This window comes from Leopardus geoffroyi, chromosome C3, assembly GCF_018350155.1.
Source record: "Leopardus geoffroyi isolate Oge1 chromosome C3, O.geoffroyi_Oge1_pat1.0, whole genome shotgun sequence".
Lineage (NCBI taxonomy): Eukaryota > Metazoa > Chordata > Mammalia > Carnivora > Felidae > Leopardus > Leopardus geoffroyi.
In genome coordinates, this window is record NC_059338.1 from 152,447,515 (window position 1) to 152,470,203 (window position 22,689).

A 22,689-nucleotide genomic window follows, 5' to 3' on the forward strand; every position below is an offset into this window, starting at 1 on the left:
AAGGACTTGACCTAGAGGGACTCCAGCTATGGCTACCAAAGGGCCAGGCTCACAGGCCCATGTGGGCCCAACAACCCACTGCCATCAGCTCTTGATTTCATGCCTCTATATCAGGCCTTCCTTGGAAGGTCTCTTAATTGTGAAGCCTCAAGACACTCCTACAACTCTCGCTGGGGAGCCTCTGTTGTCATGTTTCATCCTGCTTACATTCTGTTATAAAAGACGCTGTTGGCTCAGGCCAGCCTTCCTTGGAAGGTAAGGGCAGGAAAGGCTGTGCCGGGAGCAACTTGGGGAGCCCCCAGGGCCCGCTGAGCTCCGAGGTGGTAGGGGTGCCTGAGGGGTGTGCTTCAGAGGTCACGCTGCCCCTCATGTCCTCCCTCCTTCCTCTGAGCGGTAATGGCATGTGGCAGGCATTATTTGAGGTCTTCCTTTTGTATTTAAAAGGGTATCCTGCATGTTGACTTAGGTGCTGGCCTCTTCCCAGGCAGCCACTCAAGCATCCGTTCCCACCAGGGCCAGGACCAGGCTGGCTGCAAATGGACCCCAGAGTCCACACAGCACAGCAACTCCATCTTGACACCTGGGACAGTCTTCAAAACACAGCGGACGTGTGTTTTACAAGGTAACGAATAGGAACAAAAGATGTAACACAAACACAGTAGATCAACTTCATTCAACTCAACAAATAAATACTATTTTAATTGCTACCAGCTCCTAATGGGTTTAACAACCATCAATTAAACAACCCATAAATTTTGGACAGAACGATCATTAATCTGAGTTTGCTAATAAAACTGTTTGTACAGGGCATAAATATCAATCTTCAAACTATAATACAGAGCATAAAAGTGGGCCTGAGAATCACTCCATGCGGCACGATTAACTACTGAGTTCTCGAGGGTGTGTGTGCGCTACACGCTTTTGATAGAGAAATCCAAACATTTTCTTATTTTTCAGATTTCTCCTCCTTATTGCTTAATATTCTATTCCTGACATTCTTGCTTTGTTCTTTTGAGGTTTTAAAATGCTAGAATATATTTATTTTCTTGTTTAAATCTTTCCTGGTTTTTATAATATATAGTTCCTACATTAAAAAGGAAAAAAAAAGGCAAAAAACAGGAAGTAGAGAACAGGGGTGTGGGGTGACCCCTGGGTCAGGCCTGAGGGGTCGGAGCATATGAGCAGATCACTGGCCAGCATTGTAGGGGGCTTAGCTGCATGCAGGGGGATTGGACAGTTTTCCACTGTCACGTAAGAACTGACAAATACAGATAAAAAGAAAGTTAGAATGGATGCATGATACTGGCCTGCAGTGTGAAATATCAGTGTAAACCCACAGTTTCCGATATCAATGGATACATGTAGGAAAAGTATAGATGTGAATGTGTGTATAAGTATACATGTGTGTATGTGTGCAAATATGTAGATATTTGCATATATTCCCTAACACTCTACAAGAAAAAAGGGTCTGGAAAGAGTGATTCCTCCTAGGAACAAGGACGGCACCCAAACCCTTGGCCTTGACCTTGACTTCTAAATATAATTCTTCACTACTAAAAGGAACCAGAGCTTCTCGGAGAAGTGGCTGATTCAAGGCAGGGGCTGGGAAAGTGCAAGATGAGCCTCGAACATCAAGAATGTGCTCAAGAGGGGCGCCTGGGGGGCTCGGTTGGTTGAGCGTCCGACTTCGGCTCAGGTCGTGATCTCGCGGTTCCTGAGTTCGAGCCCCGCAGTCGGGCTCTGTGCTGACAGCTCGGAGCCTGGAGCCTCCTTCCGATTCTGTGTCTTCCTCTCTCTCTGCCCCTAACCCATTCACATTCCGTCTCTGTCTCTCTCAAAAATAAATAAACATTAAAAAAAATTTTTTTTGAAGAATGTACTCAAGAAATAACGGGGACTTTTCTATTTTTGTTGTTTGTTGTTGTTGTTGTTGTGGGTTTTTTGCCAGTTATTTTATTTTTTTATTTTTATTTTTTTAATATGCAATTTATTGTCAAATTGGTTTCCATACAACACCCAGTGCTCATCCCAACAGGTGCCCTCCTCAATGCCCATCACCCACTTTCCCTTCCCTCCACTTCCCATCAACCCTCAGTTTATTCTCAGTTTTTAAGAGTCTCTTATGGCTTGGCTACCTCCCTCTCTAGCTTTTTTTTTTCCTTCCCCTCCCCCATGGTCTTCTGTTCTGTTTCTCAGGATCCACATAAGAGTGAAAACATATGGTATCTGCCTTTCTCTGGATGACTTATTTCACTTAGCATAACACTCTCCAGTTCCATCCACGTTGCTACAAAAGGCCAGATTTCATTCTTTCTCATTGCCAAGTAGTATTCCAACTTGTACCCCAATGTTTATAGCAGCACTTTCAACAGTAGCCAAATTATGGAAAGAGCCTAATGGGGACTTTTCAAAAGAATACAGAACCTCATAGATGGGTCTCTCGGTGACCAAATGTAGGACAATTTGCACATCAAAACAAATCGTGAAAGTGACGAATTACAACCCATTGGCTGAAAAGGGAATCCACAAGATCTCACTGTAATAATAAAAATACCATGCATGCACACATACATGAAATAGTTCTTTCCTACAGTACAATGTCAACTAACCAAAGCAAAAAGCATTAACCATCACATTTGAGCGATCGTGTATTCTTCTGGCAAAACATTGATGGGTGAAGAGTGAGATGCGAAATTCAGTTCTCTCCACACCAAATGCTTATTGATCACAAAGAAGATCCTAAGTAACTTCACAGTGGAGTGACCTGACACATAACATCTTAGCAATGTGACCAGATTTCATGTGACGAGTAATGAGAAAAATCAACATTGATTTGCCAACTGATGAGATCCCGTGGGGAGAGCACAGTGCTCCTTGTTTACTATTCTGGGAAAATACATCTAAACACGCCCCCACTCATGGGGAAATGTACAAAAGTATTAGCCAGTAGTCTTTCAAAATGTCAGGGTCACAGAAGTCAAAAAAACACAGAGAAACTGTTCCAGACCAAAGAAGCCTACGGAGGTGTGACGAGCAGGTACAATGTGTGTTCACGGATTATGTCCTTTTCCTAAAATTCCTTACGATGGCACTTGGAGAACTTGGAATCGGGTCTTGGTCTACTCTTGTAACTTTGCTGTGAGTTCCAAATCATTTCGAAATAAAGAGTTTTAAAAAACAGTCTTATGCTTCTTCGCATTTTTGCCCATGACTGAATCATTGTTTTCTTATATTTAAATAGATGAATTTGCACAAATGTGTTTGAATATGTGTTCAAGAGATAAATAAATATATAATGACTTAAATTTTGTTAAAATATATGTATATCTCATGGCAAACGTATATGATACCTTTCGTGTATATATTTTATCCACGGATTGCAAAACTCTTTGGGCACAGATCCAAACTCCTTCGTCCTTTGCAACAACTTAAATTTCTATCTCCAATATAGCATCCCAACATCTGCTGAGTGGTAAATTAAAATGGCAAACAATGGTGCTTCAAGAAGCCCTGAGCTACAATCTCTTGGGAAACATGACTCCCATTAAGTCACTCTTAATGGAACTTAAGGACTTCTGGAAGGACAATCTTAAGTTAAAAACAAAAAAAAATGTATCAGAAAATTCTTAGCTCTTTTACTCATTTCATTTTAAGGATGTAATCCTTAGCTATTAATATTGCCAGTGCTTTGGGCTGACTCCACGTCTGCCCCCCAACCTCCTCCACCAAAGAGCTGATCGGGCCCCTGAACGCTTTAAGATTTCCTACACAAAGTGCCTTCGTGCCCTCCCGGTTCTCAGCGCAGCACCAGGACAGGGTTTTGTAGGTGGGGTCAGGCTCCTGCTTCACAGAGTCCACAGGAATGGATCAGAACCCGGTACGACTCCTGGGACATTCCTGGATGAATCACATGCACACTTTATGTCATCAGACTCAAAGAACATTGTTTCAGAGCCATTTCTCTCCTGCCCCATTAACCTTTAAAAAGTTATTTCTGGGATATTTAATCCTAAATTCTCAGAACATTTTAGTAAACAAACAAATCATTATAATTATTCTTATGATTAACTTGAAGGTATGAAAAGAGAAAGAATGTGACCCAAATCTAAGCATAGCTACTTTACCAAAAGTACCTTTAAAATCTTCATTTTTACTCTCTTTCTAAAGCTGCCCAACCTTGAACTTGCACTCTTAATTTCTAAGATTTACCAAACTCTGTGAGAATCCTGTTGTCGAGTGAACAAAACAGTTAAGAATGAACAGAGAGGGGTGGTTTGTGGAAGGAAACACCCCAGCAAAGCACCTCAAGCAGATGACACCTGGGAGGGGTCTTTGTAAAGCAAGGACCACGGCCGACCTGTGGTGGACAGGAACCTGGCATCTCCCACAACTGGGGTCAGTGGACAGCTGGACAGTTGGACACGCCCCCAACCTCCGGATGGACCGAGGGGGCGCAATTTCCCTCTAATTCGTACACAGACGGCTGCCTACGACGAGTACCAGCACAGCCCTTTTTAGCCTCCCCTTGAGAAAGAGGTTCGTGACCCCAATATCATCACGATCAACCCTCTTTGTCCTTCCCCCAAACACCTCATTGTAAACCCTGGATATTGGTGTCAGTCGGGAACGCGTTGAGGCCAGGGATCAGGGAACGAGCGAAAGCGGGGCCCACGACGCTCCCCCCCCGATTTGTTTACCAGATCCCCTTAGCTCCTCTGCAAGCAGGGTTTTGCAATCTCAGTTTGAAAGGCTTGAATGAAGCCTTTATATGCAATTCCGTCATTTCAGGGTTGGGTCCAGTCCACGGGCCTGGATATTTATTTACACGTCTTGACCCAAGGTTAGCTCGCTTTAATGGCTGTAACCGTGATTCGTTCCTCAGAAGCCTCCTCTGTGCCACCGGGCACGCCCTGTGACATGAGCAAACATTCGTGAGAAAACCAAAAATCGATTTCACACAAAGCGCCTTTAAACAAAATCCACATCCCCGCAGCTTGACAAAAAGCGGCTCATCTCCTTGCGACTGGTGTGATGGCCAGCAGGGGCCTTGACGGGGAGCCGCCCGCCCAGAGGTCCAGGCGGCCAGGAAGGGTTCCCCTGGACCCCGCCACTGCCGGGCGGCTCCCAAGATGCTCCTCCCTGTGGAGGGAGCCTGGGAAAGCAGCTTCCTGGAGAAGCAGGCTGGGAGAAAGAGCCTGCTGTCGATGCCAGGACGAGTCTGACCCCAGGAGGGGTCTGCAGCTGAGGCCAAACTTGGCCGGACCCCCTTCTCCTTCCCTCCCTCTTTGCTCATTTGTAGTCCAGCTGGGTATTCACCGCCAGGCATTATGTTTTGTTTTGTTTTGTTTTACTCTTTCCCAATTTTAAAGCAGATTCAGAGGCCACAGAGCAGCCACTCTGCAGACACGAGGGTTTGCTTCATCCCTCACCGCCCACGGATTCCCTCGTGAAAGCCGGGGGTCTGCCGTAGGGTGGTCGAGAAAACACGCGCGGGCTCATCACTCTTGAAAGGGAGGCCCGAGGCTTGGAAAGGCAGCGCTCCTACCACGTCTAACTTCGAGAGCAGGATAGAAACTACGGTTTCTCACTCCTTCTCCACTAAAGACCTCAGCAGGGCTACGCGTACCCAACGGCCCGGTGGCCGGACAGGGACAACATGAGGACTGGTGGCGCGGGTCACGCGGCCCGGAAGGAGACCCATGTCAGCGTTTGCCCTCGTCACCACTGTGAATACAAGAAAGAAGCCTTTAACTTAAAAAGAAACACTTCACTCCCCACCTAAGCAATCGTAGCCACTCGTGGTGCTGTTTCCTACCCACGGGCTGAAAACTCCCGAACGTGAGACCGTAGCTTATGTCTGAATGCTGAGCGCCAGGACCACACCTACGACTGCCTAGTGGACACTTAGCTGCGCCACAGGCATCTCAGACTCGGCACGTCCCCTCCCCTGCGCCCCAGGCACCCGAAGACTTTCCTGACATCCCCCTCCAGGATTCCCTGAGCCCTGCCCTCACCTCCCCCCTCCGAACCAGCAGCAGATCCTCAGGAGTGGACCCCTGAGAGAAGCCCACGCCTGGCCCAGGTGTCCGTGCCCCGCCCTCTGCAGAGGGCCCCTGGGTGCCTCTTGTCGTCCCCACCCTGGCCCACCCCGCCCGCCCCGACCACAGTCTTCGGGACAGTCCCGTGCGGTCCCCGAGAGGGCCACTCCCTTCCCACCTTCTGGTTCCGGCCTGGCTGGCTTTCAGCTCTGCCCCCACACGCGGTCACCAGGCCCCTGCACACGGCCACGGCACAGTCTTGTCCCTAACTTCTGGCACAGTGCCTGCCCCAAAACCTGTGCTCGACAAGTATCTGTCACATAAACACAGGCGTGAGTGACAGAAAGATACTGTGGGAAGAACAGAAAACATGCTAGATTTCAGGTCACCGTTTTAGGTCACTATCTTCTTAGGTTGGAGTAAACGTATGCCCAAAAGGCTAAAACGCGTTCCACAGATTAGAAAGCAAAAGGAATGCAGGCATGTATTGTTCTCATTGTCGGTGTCGTTTCCAAACGACTTGTGGCTTCGTCCTGGACGGGGTCTGAGTTACGGCGCGCCGTTGGTGGCTGAGCCTGGGGACACTGAAGGAGGGTGTAACCGCCCCTCGGGAGCAGGAGGGGACGTGACATTAGGTGAGTCTCCATGCCTCAGCCTAGCTCCGTTATGAAAACACAGGGTAAGGTGCAGGTAACACATCATCCCCAAAATGCCATTAACCGTCTTACAGTTCCTAACGTCCAAACGGAAATTCCAAGCCCAGAGGATCTCTTGGGCTTTTTTGACTCATGATCCTTTGTTACTTACTACTCTGGCTGATAGTTGGTGTTTAAATGATCAGGTCAAAGAGGGAAAATCCTGGGGAAGGTGGTATGAGCAGCGGACTCCAGCAGAGGCAGAAAAGAAAGGACCAAGTTTCTTTTCGATGCCTTTCCACCATGCTTTTAAGGCCCTTCTTTCCCTCACGTCTGCTGGGCCCCCTCCCCGCCTGTGCTCTCTGTTGCATCGGAGAGGGTCCAGTCCCAATGCCCAGCCAGCACCCTTCTCTGCAGTGGTCACTGGGGCCAGGTCCCCGCTTCTCTGGAGCCTCGGTAACAGATCAGGCAGTGGGACGGGACAGTGAGGTTGCCCCAACGCTTCCCGCCATCACTTCCTGCTCACCGGAGAGGAATCCTCATGTGGAGCGTGGATCCGCTTCGCACAATTGCACCCTGCCCGACAAAACGGAGACGTGAGCCACCCTGAGCGTCGGCACGTCGTCCCGTGTCACTGTCGTGGTGATTCGGCAGGTGGGGAACACCTTCCTTCTCAGAATCAAGCATGACCCAGAGTTTCTAAACCAACCGTCAGAGACGACACCTAGCACCGAAGTCTGTAGAATCCCAGGGACTATAAAAACTCCTCTGCCTCAGAATAAGTAAAACCCGGGAGAACTCAGACCTAGGTACGTTTATAAACAAGGCTGAGGAGGTTCCAGAAAACTCACTGAGCCCTCCTCACTCGCCACACCGCATCCCCTCGCCGGGTGTTGGACGGACTCCGGGCCGTGGATCTTGGCTGGAAAACAAGCTGGAATCTGCAACCCTGTTCCCACCCCCCACCCCCCAGCCATTCCTTGTAAAGCCAAGGTGCCACGTCCACGTAATTGTGCCAAATGTGAGTGCGGGATGCTGGGCCTCACTCCATGAAACATGACCGTGGTTCTCTCCCACTCCAGTCCTTTGCCTTTGCCTCATGAGAGCTGGTAGGTATATTTTGTAAACCTGAGACACGGTACAGTCCACATTCCCTGGTCTTCCGCTTGCCCTAGGCAGGTTGGTGATGCCTGTAAGGATTCCCAAAGGATACCGCACAGCTGGGAGAGGAAAGTCATGGGTACAATGTGCTCCCCTCGTGGGACAGTCCAACACCACTCTTGCCACTCACCTGCCTGCACGGGAACTTTGACAGAGAGAATTCTAAACTGGTGGTATAAGTTAGGCGGTACTTAACTATATAACTAGTAGAAATCTACCAGTTGGAGACGGCATTCGGCGACACATGAGATGATTGGAGAAAGACCACCGAAAGCAAGACGGTGTCTTCTCTCCACACCATAACCAGTCTGGAGGCAAGAGGCTCCAGGGCAAGGGCAGCAGCTTAGAGCAGTGAGAGTCTCAGGTTCTTTCGATCTTCCCCTCAGTCACCCCAGGAGACCATTCTCTTCTCAGTGTTGACCGGCTCCCATCTGCCCTCAGTCCTAAACTCCGACCCCTTATTTCAGGAAGAAAGGGAGGAAGGGAGACAAAAGGCATATCCCAGCCCTCCCTATCTCTTTGAAGGCGCTTTCCCAAAGCCTCAACCAATTGACATCGGCCACATCTCACGGCCAGAATCGTCCTGAGGTCGCCTCTCTGCAAGGCCTGTCGGGAAGTGTAGTTTTGTCTAGCAGGGCTCATTGCCCCTCACCATAGGATTGGAGTCCTGTTAAGCAAAGAAGAGAGTTCGGGCAACTGGCACAACGAATGCCAAGTCAACACAAACGTTCACACACAAACACACAGGCATCCGGTACCAACGCAGACTTCCAAACAGGGTTCTGAGGAGCCCACAACCGTGCACCTGCCCTTTGAACGGAGAGGCAGCTTGTCCTTCTGTTCACGATGCCAGACTTCTGTGCGCTCGCTTCAGTCGGTCATGTTGCAAATACAACCCCGCGGTCATTTGGAAGATCAGGGGAAATGACCTCGTGGAGGGTCCACATGTTATCCTCCGGAGCTGTGACAACAACCCTCAGCGGGGCGCCCGGCTGGCTCAGTCGGTTAAGCGCGCGACTTCGGCTCAGGTCATGATCTCACGGCTTGTGAGTTCGAGCCCCGCGTCGGGTGCTCTGCTGTCAGCACAGAGCCTGCTTGGGTCTTCTGCCCACCCCCCTCTGCCCCTCCCCCACTGGTTCTCCCGCTTCCTCTCTCTCTCTCTTTATATAAATAAACTTAAAAAAGATGTTTTAAAAAAAGAACCCTCCGAGTAAATGTGAAAAATAAAAGTATCCGATAGGAATTATCCTTTTGTGATTAAGGACCCTTTGAAAGTTCCAAACACTATAAAGCGGAGACACACGATGAGCACGAAGAACAAAGAGCAGTTCCCTGCCGTGGTCTCTGAACTTGTTGCCACCTAGTGAAGGGCAATATGGCGGAGTAACCCGCAGGCTCCAGTCTGGGCAAGGTTGGCCTCAAATCCCACCTCTGCTAATTCCTCACGTGGTAGACATGTCTAAACCTCCGTTTCTGCCTGTAAACCGTGGATGACACATAGAGACAGGGGCTTTGCATATAAAGTAAAGGCCCAGCTAACTTAAATAGTATTTTTTAATGTAATTGAAAAGTTTGGTTTCTACACTTAATCAGATTGGGTTAACTAGTTTAACCCACTGACTCTACTGAAAAAATTAAAGCCATGGCACTGTGCCCTGCAGCGGGGGACAAGAGGCATAAAAGGAAGGTTTGGATACAGACTATTTGACCCCGACTCTCACAGTACAATTGTGGGGGTTGTGTTTTATGTTTAGGAAGTGGAGATGAGACTTCTCAAGGTGAGAATGGCCAGTGTTTCATTTTCCCAGGGATGGACGGCTTTGGAGAAACCATTGGGAATCGAACTCCATTCTGGTTTTCCTCCCTAAGCACAGACAGGCCGACCGGCCTTGGATTCACACCGCCAAGCCTCCGCGCAGGTCCGGCCGCACGATAAGGCCGAGCTGAACTCCCAGGGCTGCTGTCTGGGACCACGAGCCTGAGGAGCCATCGGAGCTATTTCCTGGCCTGGACGCCGAGCCAAGGAGCAGGAGATGGGGAGGTGAAAACAAAGCCTGAATCCAGAGTCTTTGTCACTTTTCAAAGCTGCCTGAAATCTCATTCGTTCTTTCTTTCTTGCTGGCTGTGCTAACGGCGTGCGGTGATTGGGAATTTGACTTATAACCACTGGAACACAGAATCTTCATCTTAAAGAGTCCTCTTCCTTGGCAACATAAATCAATTAGTGAAAAATAAGAATATGTACTCTTCACTTTCAAAAGAGCTAAAAAAAAAAAAAAAAAAATAAGGGTGGGTGGTTTTGGACACAATTCCCAGCTTCTAGGAACACGGAGTATCTTACACGGACCAAGTTTCCCTTCCTCACAGGGGACACTGGGACTGAAACTATGTCCTTTCCCATTTCACTAATGCTCTCCTTGCTTCTCAGGGAGTCGTTTCACAGAGCATGCCAAACCCTGCAGTGGGGCTGCGGGCAGCGAGCCTCCTTTCACTGCAATCACACACAGGGACAAAGGACGCCGGACGGAGAAAGGCATTTATTTTTATAGTATCACTTCCTTACTCCCCCAAATGATAACTGTTTGGATTACTTATTATTAAATCAGAAGGGGCAGAAACCTCCAATCTAATTTGGTTTTCACCATTTGCACCACTATTTGTTTATCTTTCATTCATTACTTAGCTCGGGAAATTATAAAAAGGAACTTGGCCATTCATTCCACTTTGTGTCTGAAAGTTTTAATCTGCTGCTTCTCAGCTGCAGTCCTTCTGTCTCAGCTCCTTGCACTATGGAAATATAAAGGGGCCAGAAGGCTTATGTTTCTCTACAAACACTCTAAAATGCAGAGGGAAAAGAGCCTCAAGCAAGACACACAAGAAACCAGTGCACGTGTATGGCCGCGCCATTTAGCCCGCAGAGCAGGTGGTCTCCAGGGCAATCGGGGCAGGAGCTCCTGCTTAGGGAGGCAACAGTGAGCAGTGACACTGACATGGTACAAACAGCCATTCACTGTAACATGCTAAGGAGGCCTCAAGAGCATCGGCAAGAGGTGGAGCCTGACCCAGCCCAGGCTGGAGAAGGCAGACGGCGTGATCCTCAGACAAGAGGAGAAATTATCAATATCAATCGGTATGGCTTCCGGTAGGACAGCTGAGTTTGGGAACTAGGAAGTGGAGTACCAGGCCTTTGGGACATACAGAAGGGCAGGCGGGCTCTGTGTGAGCAGCTGGGGACAAGCCCCAGTTCCTGTCCACGCGCGGCAATCTCGTGCCGTCCTGTGTGACGTCTCCCACATCTACACGTCCTGCCCTCAATCGTGGTAGACGTACAATCCTGTTCCAACAAGAAAACATGTATATTTGATCTCCACGCCCACATGGTCTAAGCATCGCTCAGCACCTTTCTCTAACCACACCAGCCAATGACCCTTCCTAAAAAATATCCTGGCAACATCACTGTGTCACGTCTCTCCTTCACTTTTTATTTCCGGTCCACCCTTTCGACCCAACCCAAGGGATGGTTTCTTCCAATGAGGTCTGAAATTAGCCAGTTCTCTCCATCTTCACAACTGATCCACTGGTCCAGGGCCTCATCTCCTCATGCTTCGAAGGCAGCAGGAAGAGCGTGGGCTCTGGGGTGGCGTGAACTATTATCCACCACCTTATTGCCGGAGTGACCTTCATCTAGAGGCTTAGCTCTTTGAGCTTGCTTACTCAGCTGAGAAACCCAGCGACAAGTCCTACTTTGCAGCGTTGTAGAGAATGACACATTTGCAAAAATACCTCGTAGGGCAACATTAGCAGTCTTCCTAAACATGTTGTGTTAAACCAGTTCCAGATTCAACAACCTTCAGTGGATTCCTTCTCATCAAGCACAGTCTGTTCCTCCTGCTGGAATGCCTCCTTGGTCTTTCCATGGCATCTGTGTGGTCTGTAACCCCCAGAATCTGCTTAGGTGGGGCCAGCAACCCCACTGTGTGCAGACCTCAGGCTCCAGGAGGACTCAACTCTGGCTTCTCTCTATATCACTCCTCCTCCTCATCCAAATCTACTTATTGTTTAATGCTCATCTCAGGTGTAAGCTTCCCTAAGGACACTTTCTTGTCTCCTCTGGATTATACTGATCTCTCCTGTCTCTGTGAATTTTTTAAAAAACATACACTTACGTAGCCATTACTATGTGCCAGGTTCTATTCTGCTTTAAAAAAAAAAATGTATTGTCATTATCTCCATTTTACAGGCGGAAGCAGAAAGGCACAGAATGTAATTTTCCCAAGGTCCCCCAAGGATCAAGTGGCAGAACCAGGATTTGGCCCCGCACAGGCTGGCCACAGGCCCCAGCCCGAACTGCTACACTCCATGCATAGCCCAAATGTTCTTGGAACTTGCCATTGAATTCTTGAGCAATAACTTTAGAGATGAACTCTTTGAAGGAGGAAGTTACTTCTAATAAGATTCTCAGGGGTCAACCCAGATAACAACATACGAGGCTCCTGAGCTCCCTTCCCACAAACCTACTAAATTCTCAGCTACACAAGGAACAATTTCCTGTGGAAAAAAAATTCAGAAACTACCTGAGCAAAAGGCTGGAACACACTTTCTCCATCCATCTCACCCCTAGCACAGTACCATGAAGTCAGAAAAGAACTCCCAACTCCCAGCTTCTCTCTGAGGAGTGAAGGGTTTGGGCCTCACATTTAGCACCCGAACTTTTAAGACTCATCCGAGGGGTGGGCCCCCCAAAACGCTTTGCTGTGAAATCAATGGTGTTGCATTATCAAGACTTTGGCAAACGAAGAAGGGGTTATGAATGGGTGTGGGAGCACTTGTCACAGCTATACCCCCAGGACTTAGTGCACGGGGTGCAGACAGAAATATCCACATGTCGGTATTTCCCTTTAAGGAGTACATCTGCATATTTTAAAAGCTGCTGACTGAGTCAAGCTTCTAGTTGTGTGTACATGGGGGGGGCTGGCTACCACTATCCTCCCCAGAGACCAGGGAAGCTGGGAGACACCTCCCTGCCTTCTCCACCCAGCCTGCTCCAAGATGCTAATGTCTCCCTGGAAGGAGCTTGTATCCATGTCTGACACCCCAGAGTTTGCAGCGACTGCCCCAAAGATGAGTCTGTCGTATCCTGGTTCTGACAGTCAATGGGGCTTTCATTCACGAGTTCCACAAACAGTAACAAGCAAAGAAGCAGTTGTTAATGGGTGCAGGGTGAGCACCCTCCCCTTCCCGCAGCTATGCATCCAGGCCCAATGCCGACAGAGCAGCCCAGAACACCCACCTCCCAGTCACTCCTTACTTCCCTAGCTGCTGCCTGAGAGTCTAATTTCCAAGCAGCTTGCATCTAGGTGCTGAATGGGATCCTCACTTTGGGGACACTTACAGGTTTGCACACTCTCAAATACAAGGAGCCACTTAGAACAAAGAAGACAGCTTGGGCAATCACAAAGGTTTGACTGGAGACACAACCAAGACCTTGGGCTGGGCTGATGGATGAATCATTTCAAGCATCTTTTCTGACCACAGTGATATGAAACTAGAAATCAATTGGAACAACAACAACAAACTGGAACACACACACACACACACACACACACAAGTGTATGGGCTAAACAACATGCTAAGTAATCAATGGGTCAACAAAGAAATCAAAAAGGAAAAAATACTTTGAGACAAATGAAAATAGAAATAGAGCATCCCAAATCTATGGGACACAGAAAAAGCAGTTCTAAGAGGAAAGTTTATAAGGATACATGCTTACCTGGAGAAGCAAGAAAAATTTCAAATAAACAATCTAACCTTGCATCTCCAAGGGCTAGAAAAAAGAACAAAGAAATCCCAAAGTTAGTAGAAAGAAGGAAATAAAAAAAATTGGGGTGGAAATAAATGAAATGGAAGCTAAAAATCATAGGAGAAAATATCGATGAAGCTAAGAACTGATTCTTTGAAAAGATAAACAAAATTGATAAACCTGTAGCCAGACTCATCAAGAAAAATAGAGAGAGCCCAAGTAAGTAAAATCAGAACTAAAAGAGAAGTTATGATCAATACCACAGAAATACAAAGGATTATAAGAGACTACTACAAACAATTATACATTAATGCATGAGATAACCTAGAAGAAATGGATAAACTCCCCAAAACATACAACCTCCACAAAATAACAAACATTCACCAAAAAAAAACTATTAAAACTTATAAATGGTTTCAGTAAAGTTTCAGGATAAAATTTAATATACAGAAATCCGTTATATTTCTATACACTAACAACAAACTATCAGAAAGAAAAATTAGGAAAACCATCTCATTTATAATGGCATCAAAAAGAACAAAAAATAATCCCATTTATAATTTCAAAAAGAGTATATTTAAAAAGATATATTTTATATATATTTATACCATATATACCATATCCATATATCTGGAAAGATATTGTGCTCATGAATTGAAAGAATTGATATGGTTAAAATGTTCATAATACTTAATCTACACTTCTTAATCGATAATGTGTATGGAATCACAAAAGACCCCAAAGAGCCAAAGCAATCTGGATAAAGAAGACCAGAGTTGGAGGTATCGTGCTCCATGTTTCAAACCATACTACAAAGCTATAATAATCAAAACCATATGGTACTGGCACAAAAGCAGACACACAGATCCATATAGATGGAACAGAATAGAGATCCCAGAAATGAATCCACACTTACCTGGTCAAGTAATCTATTACCAAAAAAGGCCATAACATACAATGTAGAAAAGATAATTTCTTCAGTTAATGGTGTTGGGAAAACTGGACTGTTACAAAAAACAAAAACAAAAACAAAAAACCCCAAAAAAACATAAAACAAACAACAAATGACACTCAAAATGGATTAAAGACCTAAATGTAAGACCTAAAATGATAAAACTCAGAAGAAAATGTATGCAGTAAACTTGTGGACATTCATCTCAGCAATATTTTTTTTTTTTTATTTCTCTCCTCAATCAAGGGCAAAAGCAAAAACATATTTATAAACAGGACTATACCAAACTAAAAAGCTTTTGCACAACAAAGGAAATCATCAACAAAATGAAAAAGCAATCAACTGAATGGGAGAAGATATTTACAAATCTGAACAGGGGTTAATATCCAAAATACATAAAGAACTCATAGAGTACAACACCAAACAAATAAACATTCCAATTAAAACATGAGTAGAGAATCTGAATAGACAGTTTCAGTAAAAGATATACAGGCAGCCAACAGGCACATTAAAAGATGTTCAACATCACTAATCATCAGGGAAATGAAAATCAAAATCACAATGAGATATTACACTCACACTTGTCAAAATGTCTATTATCAAAAAGACAAGAAATAATAAGTGTTGGCAAGGATGTGGAGAAAGGGAATATTTATACACTGTTGATGAAAATGTAAGTTGGTGAAGCCACCATGGAAAATAGTATGAAAATTCCTCAAGAAATTAAAAATAGAACTATCATACAATAGACGGTATTTATCCAAAGAAAACAAAAACATGAATTCAAAGAGATATATGCCATTGAAGAGGGCATTTGTTGGATGAGCACCGGGTGTTGTATGTAAGCCAATTTGACAATAAATTATATTTAAAAAAAACAAACAAACAGGGGCGCCTGGGTGGCTCAGTCGGTTGGGCGTCTGACTTCAGATCAGGTCATGATCTCACAGTCTGTGAGTTCGAGCCCTGCATCAGGTTCTGTGTTGACAGCTCAGAGCCTGGAGCCTGCTTCCGATTCTGTGTCTCCCTCTCTCTCTGCCCCTTCCCTGCTCATGCTCTGTCTCTCTCTGTCTCAAAAATAAATAACATTAAAAAAATTTTAAAAAAGATATATGCATTCCTATGCTCATTAAAGCATTATTTACAATAGCCAAGATATAGAAGCAATGTCTTTCCATGGATACATGAATGGATAAGAAGATGTGATATACATATATGTACAAAAGAATATTAGTCACCAAAAAAGAATAAAATCATTCCATTTGCTGAAATATAATAATCTAGGGTGGACCTAGAGGATATTATGCTGAAATAAGTCAAACAGAGACAAAAAAATAACCTATGATTTTACTTATATGTGGAATCTAAAAAATAAAACAAATGAACAAACAGACTCTTAAATACAGAAAACAAACTTGTGATTTCCCATAGGAGATGGGCAAAACAGGTGAAGGGGATTCAGAGACACAAACTTCCAGTTATAAAATAAATAAGCCATGATGATGAAAAGTACAACACAGGGAATATAGTCAATAATATTGTAATAGCTTTGTGTGGTGACTGCACTTATCATGGTAGTCATTTTGTAATGTGCATCAATATCAAATCATTATGTTTTATACCTAAGACAAATATAATATTGTATGTCAACTTTACTTCAATGATAGATGATAGTTAGATGGGTGATAGATATAGATAGATGATAGATAGATAGATAGATAGATACATAGATACATAGATACATAGATAGATGGATAATAGATAACAAAAACTTCCCACAAGCAAATACCCAGTACCAGATGGCTTCACTGGTGAGTTCTACCAAACACTTAAAGAATTAATTCCAATCTTCTTCAAATCTTTCCAAAAATAGAAGAGGGAAAAGAACTTTCAAACTCACTTTATAAGCCCACCATTACCCTGACACTAAAACCAGATGAGGACAGTACAGAAAAGAAAATTACAGGTCATTATTCCTGGTAAACATCAATGCAAAAAACCCCAACAAAATATTAGTAAACCAACCTTAACACATTAAAAGGATCATATTTGGGGCGCCTGGGTGGCGCAGTCGGTTAGGCGTCCGACTTCAGCCAGGTCACGATCTCGCGGTCCGTGAGTTCGAGCCCCGCATCAGGCTCTGGGCTGATGGCTCAGAGCCTGGAGCCTGTTTCCGATTCTGTGCCTCCCTCTCTCTCTGCCCCTCCCCCGTTCATGTTCTGTCTCTCTCTGTCCCAAAAATAAATAAACGTTGAAAAAAAAAAAAAAAAATTTAAAAAAAAAAAAAAAAAAAAATATAAAAGGATCATATTCATGATCAAGTGGGATTTATTTTAGGGATGCAAGGATGGTTCAACATGCACGAATCAATCGGTGTGATAAATCACATTAACATAATACATGGTAAAACTCATATGATCTCAATCTATGCATAAAAAGTGTTTAACAAAAGTCAACATTCTTTCATAATAAAAACCCTCAACAAACTGGGTATGGAGATAATGTACCTCAGCATAATAGGTACATTATGAGAAGCCCATAGCTAACATCATACTCGAGGGTGATGTGTATAGAAAACTATACAGAGTCTACCAAAAAAAGCTATTCCTAATAAATTAATCCATTAAAGTTGCATGATACAAGATCAATATACAAGAAGTCAGTTGTATTTTTATACACTAACAATAAATTATCATAAAGAGAAATTAAGAAAATAACCCCATTTACAATAGCATTAAAAAGAATAAACTACTTAACCAAATTTAACCAAGGAAGGGAAAGACCTGTACACTGAACACTGTAAGACATTGATGAAAGAAATTGAAGAAGACACAAATAAATGGAAAGACATTCCATACTCATAGATTGGAAGAATTAATATTGTCAATACATCTATACTACTGAAAAAAAATTCTACAGAATCAGTGAAATCCTTATCAAAATCCCAATGGCATTTTTCACAAACCAGGACAATCCTAAAATTTTTATGGAGCCACAAAAGGTTCTGAATAGCCAAAACAATCTTAAGAAAAGCTGGAGTTATTGTGTTCCCTGGTTTCAAACTATATTACAAAGCTATAATAGTCAAAACAGCATGATACTGGCATAAAAACAGACATGTAGTTCAGTGAAATAGATACTACAGAAATAAACCCATGTTTACATGATCAACTAACTTGTAACAAAGGAGGCAAGAATGTACAACAGGCAAAGGACAATCTCTTCAATAAATGATGTTGGAAAAACTGGATAGCTACATGCAAAACAACGAAACAGGACCCCTATCTGACACCATACACAAAAATCAATTCAAAATTCATTAAAGGCTTGAACGTAAGACTTGAAGCCATAAAACTCCTAAAAGAAAACAGAGGTGGTAAGCTCCTTAACATTGGTGGTGGCCGTAATTTTGAATTTGACACCAAAAGCAAAATCAACAAAAGCGAAAACAAAAAACTGGGTATACCTCAGACTAAAAAGCTTCTGCTTAGAAAAAAGAAACCATTAACAAAATGAAAAATCAACCTACGGAATGAGGAAAAATATTGCAAACCACATATCTGATCAGGGGTTAATATTCAAAACATACAAGAAATGCATACAACTTAATAGCAAATAAATAAATAAACAGACAAATAAATAAATAAAACAAATAACCCGAGTGAAAAAAAAAAAACGGGCAAATGCCCCAAATAGACACTTTTCCCAAAAAGGCATATAAATGGCCAACAGGTACATGAAAAGGTGTTAAATATCACTAATCATTAGAGAAATATAAATCAAAACTAGAATGAGCTATCACCTCATATGTCAAAATGGCTAATTTCAAAAAGACAAGAGACAACAAGTGTTGGCAAGGATGTGGAGAAAGGGGGGCCCTCTTGCCCTGCTGGTGGGAATGTAAACTGGTGCGGCCACTCTGGAAAAGAGTATAGGTTTTCCTCAAGAAACTAAAAATAGGATGATCCGGCAATCTGACCTCTCTCTGTATATCCAAAGGAAACACACTATTATATTGAAAAGGTATCTGCATTCCCATGATCTCTAAAGCCATAGCCAAGGTATGGAGACAACATCAATGTCCACGGGTGGATGAATGGATGAAGAAATGTGTTACATATATCCGACTGAATATTATTCAGCCATAAACAGGAAGGAAATTTTGCCATTTGAGACCACATGGGTGGGAAGTAAAATACTCCAGGCAGAAACATACAAATACTGCATGGCATCGCTTCTAAGTGTAGTCTTAAGAAAAAGAAAAAAGAAAAAAATCAAACTCCTAGAAACAGAGACTAGAAAAGTGACGGGAGGTGGGGGTGGAAAATAGGGAGAGGTTGGTAGAAGGATACGGAGCGTCCGTTGCAAGATGAGTAAACTGAGGACCTAACGTGTAGCATGGTGACTACAGTTGCCAACATTTTATTGTACAACTGAGTGCCGAGAATAGAACTTAAATGTTCTCACCAAAAAGGGGGGGAGGGGAGTGAATAAGTGAAGCGACTGACGTTTTCATTAACTTCCTGTGGGATATTGCCTGACAATATATACGTATAACAAATCACCATGTCGTAGGCTTTACCTGACAGTTTTGTCAATTCTATCTCGACAAAGCTCAAAGAAAAACACCCTTCTACATTTCTTAGGTAAAGCCTAGAGTTCTAGTGATCATGGCAAATAAAAAGAGGTAAAACATTTATGTCTCACTGGGCAGCAGAGATGGGTCTAAATGTTTTGCATGTGTGAATCAATTTACTTCATCCTCATAAGCCTGAGGATGTCGGTATCATCAATCTATTTATAGAGCAGGACTCAAGGACTTCCTGTCCTTCTCCAGGCGGTGAGATATCGCAATGAAGCAAGTGAGTCTGAGTGCAGACTTCACAAAGGAAGCCCGAGTCCACTGGAGAGAAGTGGAACATGTTTCCTTCTAAGTCATACTGGACCCTCATTCCAGATGCCCATAATGGGAAACTTGGCATTTCTCCAGTCAATCTTGGAAAACCAGCTTGGGCGCCGTTTTTTTGAAAGCAAAATAGAAACAGTGTAATACTCTTTCAGTTGTGGACTGCCGGTGGAATCCAACAACCCAACTTGTGGCTTATACATTACTCTAATTGCAAGAGAGTAGGGATATTTGAGAGGGGGAGGGGGGTGGGGAGAGAGACGGTTTTTTCCTGGCAAAGCTTCTTTTTTGTATATGAGGAAGTTACTCATGCTTCAAATACTTAGCATTTAATATTTAATTAAAAGCTACTATTTGGGCAATTCTAGGGATAGAAAATCAAATGCATGCAGAAAGTCTCTAATAATTATATGCGTGATCTTATTTTAAGAACAAAGTGTTGATGCTATTCTTGTCACTTTTCCTGAACGTTCCTTGCGTCTGGCCAACGTGCGGAGCCGAAAGAACTCTGGGCAAAGAACGGGGCTGACTCAGGCATGTCCTGGCCTTCCCCTGGCTGCGCTTTGGGAGGAATCATCTGAACTTCTCGGGACTGTTGCCCTTTGGTCAAGTGGTAGGGTCGGTGAGCCAAAGTAACGTTCTTCTACCTATAGAGCTCTTACCACAGACAAGTGAGAGGTTGGACATCCGGAACACTTTATGTCCTGGCTTTATTCTTCCACTTTCAGCTTGCCCTCGTTAAGGGCAAACAGTCTTCCCCCTGGGAAGTACAAGGTTAACAACGGTGCAAGAGAAGAAAGGGAAAGCTCGGTGGCCCAGAGACCTCCACCCTCACATCCCCCAAAGTTCTGCAATGTCCCCAAGCCTGGAAGAAGGCCCCCCCCCGAAGATCCAAATCGGATCGCTACCTCTCCAGACGCACACGGCACACCCCTGTCCTGTATGGGTCACAGGCATTGGAGGCAGGCCAGGGGCACGTCTGCATCTTTCAGGAGAGTGAGAAGGGAGTCTGAAGGCAGAGCCAGGAGCCCCCACTCCACCCTCGGGGCAGAGTGGGAGGCATTCACTGCACGGGAAAGCAGGGAGACAAGTCGGTCTTACCGCAAGCCCCATATCCCATGTCGTCTCCATCCAAAACACGGGACGGTAAAATTGACGTAGACAATGACAACGTGGGACGGATGGAAACTGATGAATTCTGTCCTGGAAACTCTACCTGACATAGTGTATTTCAAAAAGATTGTCACCCAGAAAGTATTCAAATTTAAATTTAAATGGAAAGCGTTAAAATCTCCACCCTCCGACAGAAATCGCTTTTCCAGAAGAGTTTATTTATGATTCTGGATAACCGGAGTTTTGGGTTATCCAGAACCGGTTACCCAAAACCAGAGTTTTGGGTTATCCAACAACAACTTTGTTGTTTTGTACAATGAGAAATAATTCTGATAAATTCTAACTGCGATTTTTTTCTGTATACCTCAAAGTTTGCTTGGCATTCCTCACATTTTTCAAAGTGGATTTAGGTGCCATTCCCCAAAATAGCATTTATTGAATGCCTGCTGCATGCCTGGACTGTGCCAAAAACATACGCAAAAATTATCTTAGCCCTTGGAACTACGTCGTGGTGGGAGGCTGTACCCCCCCGGGGGATTGGTATTGCCCCCGGGTGACTCACGAGGAAACTGAGGTTTGCCCAGGTTAATTAAGTGATCCCAAACCAAACAAGGACCACGTCAGGATCCAAAGTCATGTCCATCTGGCTCCAGAGCCACGCATTCAACTTCTAGAAGGAGGTGTGGAAGAAAGGAGAGCAAAACACAGGGCTTCGATAACTGATTCAAAACAAATGGCTCTGATGAGAAAGCCAGGTCGGCGCCATTCCTGACTCCAAAGCCGTTTCTCCTCAAACGGTATTTGGACATCCATTTAAGGCCGTGTGGACAGCGGTCACTGCAACCTGGGTCTGATTCTAGCAGCAGCTTTGGACGCCTTCGGTGAAGAACAAAAGCCTTTTGAAGAAGAGGAGACTCCTCTCATTTGGTCCAAAAATCAGAAAATAGCAAGAGGAAGCGAGAAGCACTCATTCTTAGGCCTCGTCTGGTTGATTTCACGTCGGGTCTCCTGCTAGTTCGAGAGGAGAGCCCACGAATGCCCCAGAAAACTGGAAGCTTCACCAGGCAGAATCCGGGCCCCGAGTTTCCAATGTGAGGAGACTTTGTGGCGACGCTCCTGGCAGACAGAAGTCACCACATCAGTGAGGAATGCTCGAACTCAGCTTGTAGCCAAGAGACGTCAGGTTCGAAAAGTCTCGGTGTTCAGGCTGAGCGTCTGTCAGAGGCCATGGTGGATTTTTGCAAGCTTGAGCATCAACCACTGCGGGTGAGTGCACAGCCTCCCCCAGGGGTGGTACGTTCCCACGAGGGGAGAAAACACAGAGGTCATGGGTGCTGCCGGGAGCACAAAGCATTTTCATCAAACCTCTGCAAACACCACTCCAAGCTGTCTGGAACTCCCCTATGGATGCACAGCTCTCAGCCGGAGAGGCTGTTCCTGTAGGAATTTAAGTCTGGCTCTCAGCTACTTCTAGTTTTTGTTTGTTTCTGAAAAGGAGGGAGAAAAAGACAGGGAAGGAGTTGAAAGAGAGGCACTGAATGGCCTCTCTTCTATTGTTCCTCATCCTGTGAAACTCATCCTTTCACTGCTAACCTAATGATGGTCCGGCCAGAAAGTCCCTGGCAGGCATCAGAGGGAACCCACAGCACCCTCGGGGGGCCCCCAGACCCGGCTCCTCCGTCTGTCTCCAAGGCAGGTGCAGGGACAGCCTCGCCGCCAACATTTTTGAGGCTTACTTGGACAGAAGGGCCTGAGCAACACCGCTGGAGTTAAACGGAGGTAAAGGCAGAAGCCAGCTGGATGCACCTTGCAGTCTCAGCACCCTCGAGCTGTGAGGCCAAGGATGTCGGAGCACCGTCCAGGAGATAAAGGCCTTGCCTGGACCTCTATGCTGCAGCCACTAGCACTGGATTGTTCACAACCAAGCTGACATGACTTTCCATCACCCCCTGGCTTCAGGCAGATGAGATCTAAGTGGACACAAGAGTGCCGGCCTCTCCGACTTCTGGTGCAGGGCTATTCACACTAACCGCACACTGTGTTTATCGGCGAAGAGCTTCCTTCCTCAACACATGAGTAGTACT

General features: G+C 45.0%; 1 long non-coding RNA gene across 1 annotated transcript; it reads right to left on the bottom strand.

The window, feature by feature from the left end:
* Window positions 1–3,602: 3,602 nt before the first annotated feature.
* Window positions 3,603–20,856, bottom strand: LOC123586313. Its single transcript, XR_006706738.1, has 2 exons — window positions 20,155–20,856; window positions 3,603–5,724 (listed from the first exon to the last, which is right to left on the bottom strand). It is a non-coding gene; the product is annotated as an uncharacterized LOC123586313 (long non-coding RNA).
* Window positions 20,857–22,689: the final 1,833 nt, after the last annotated feature.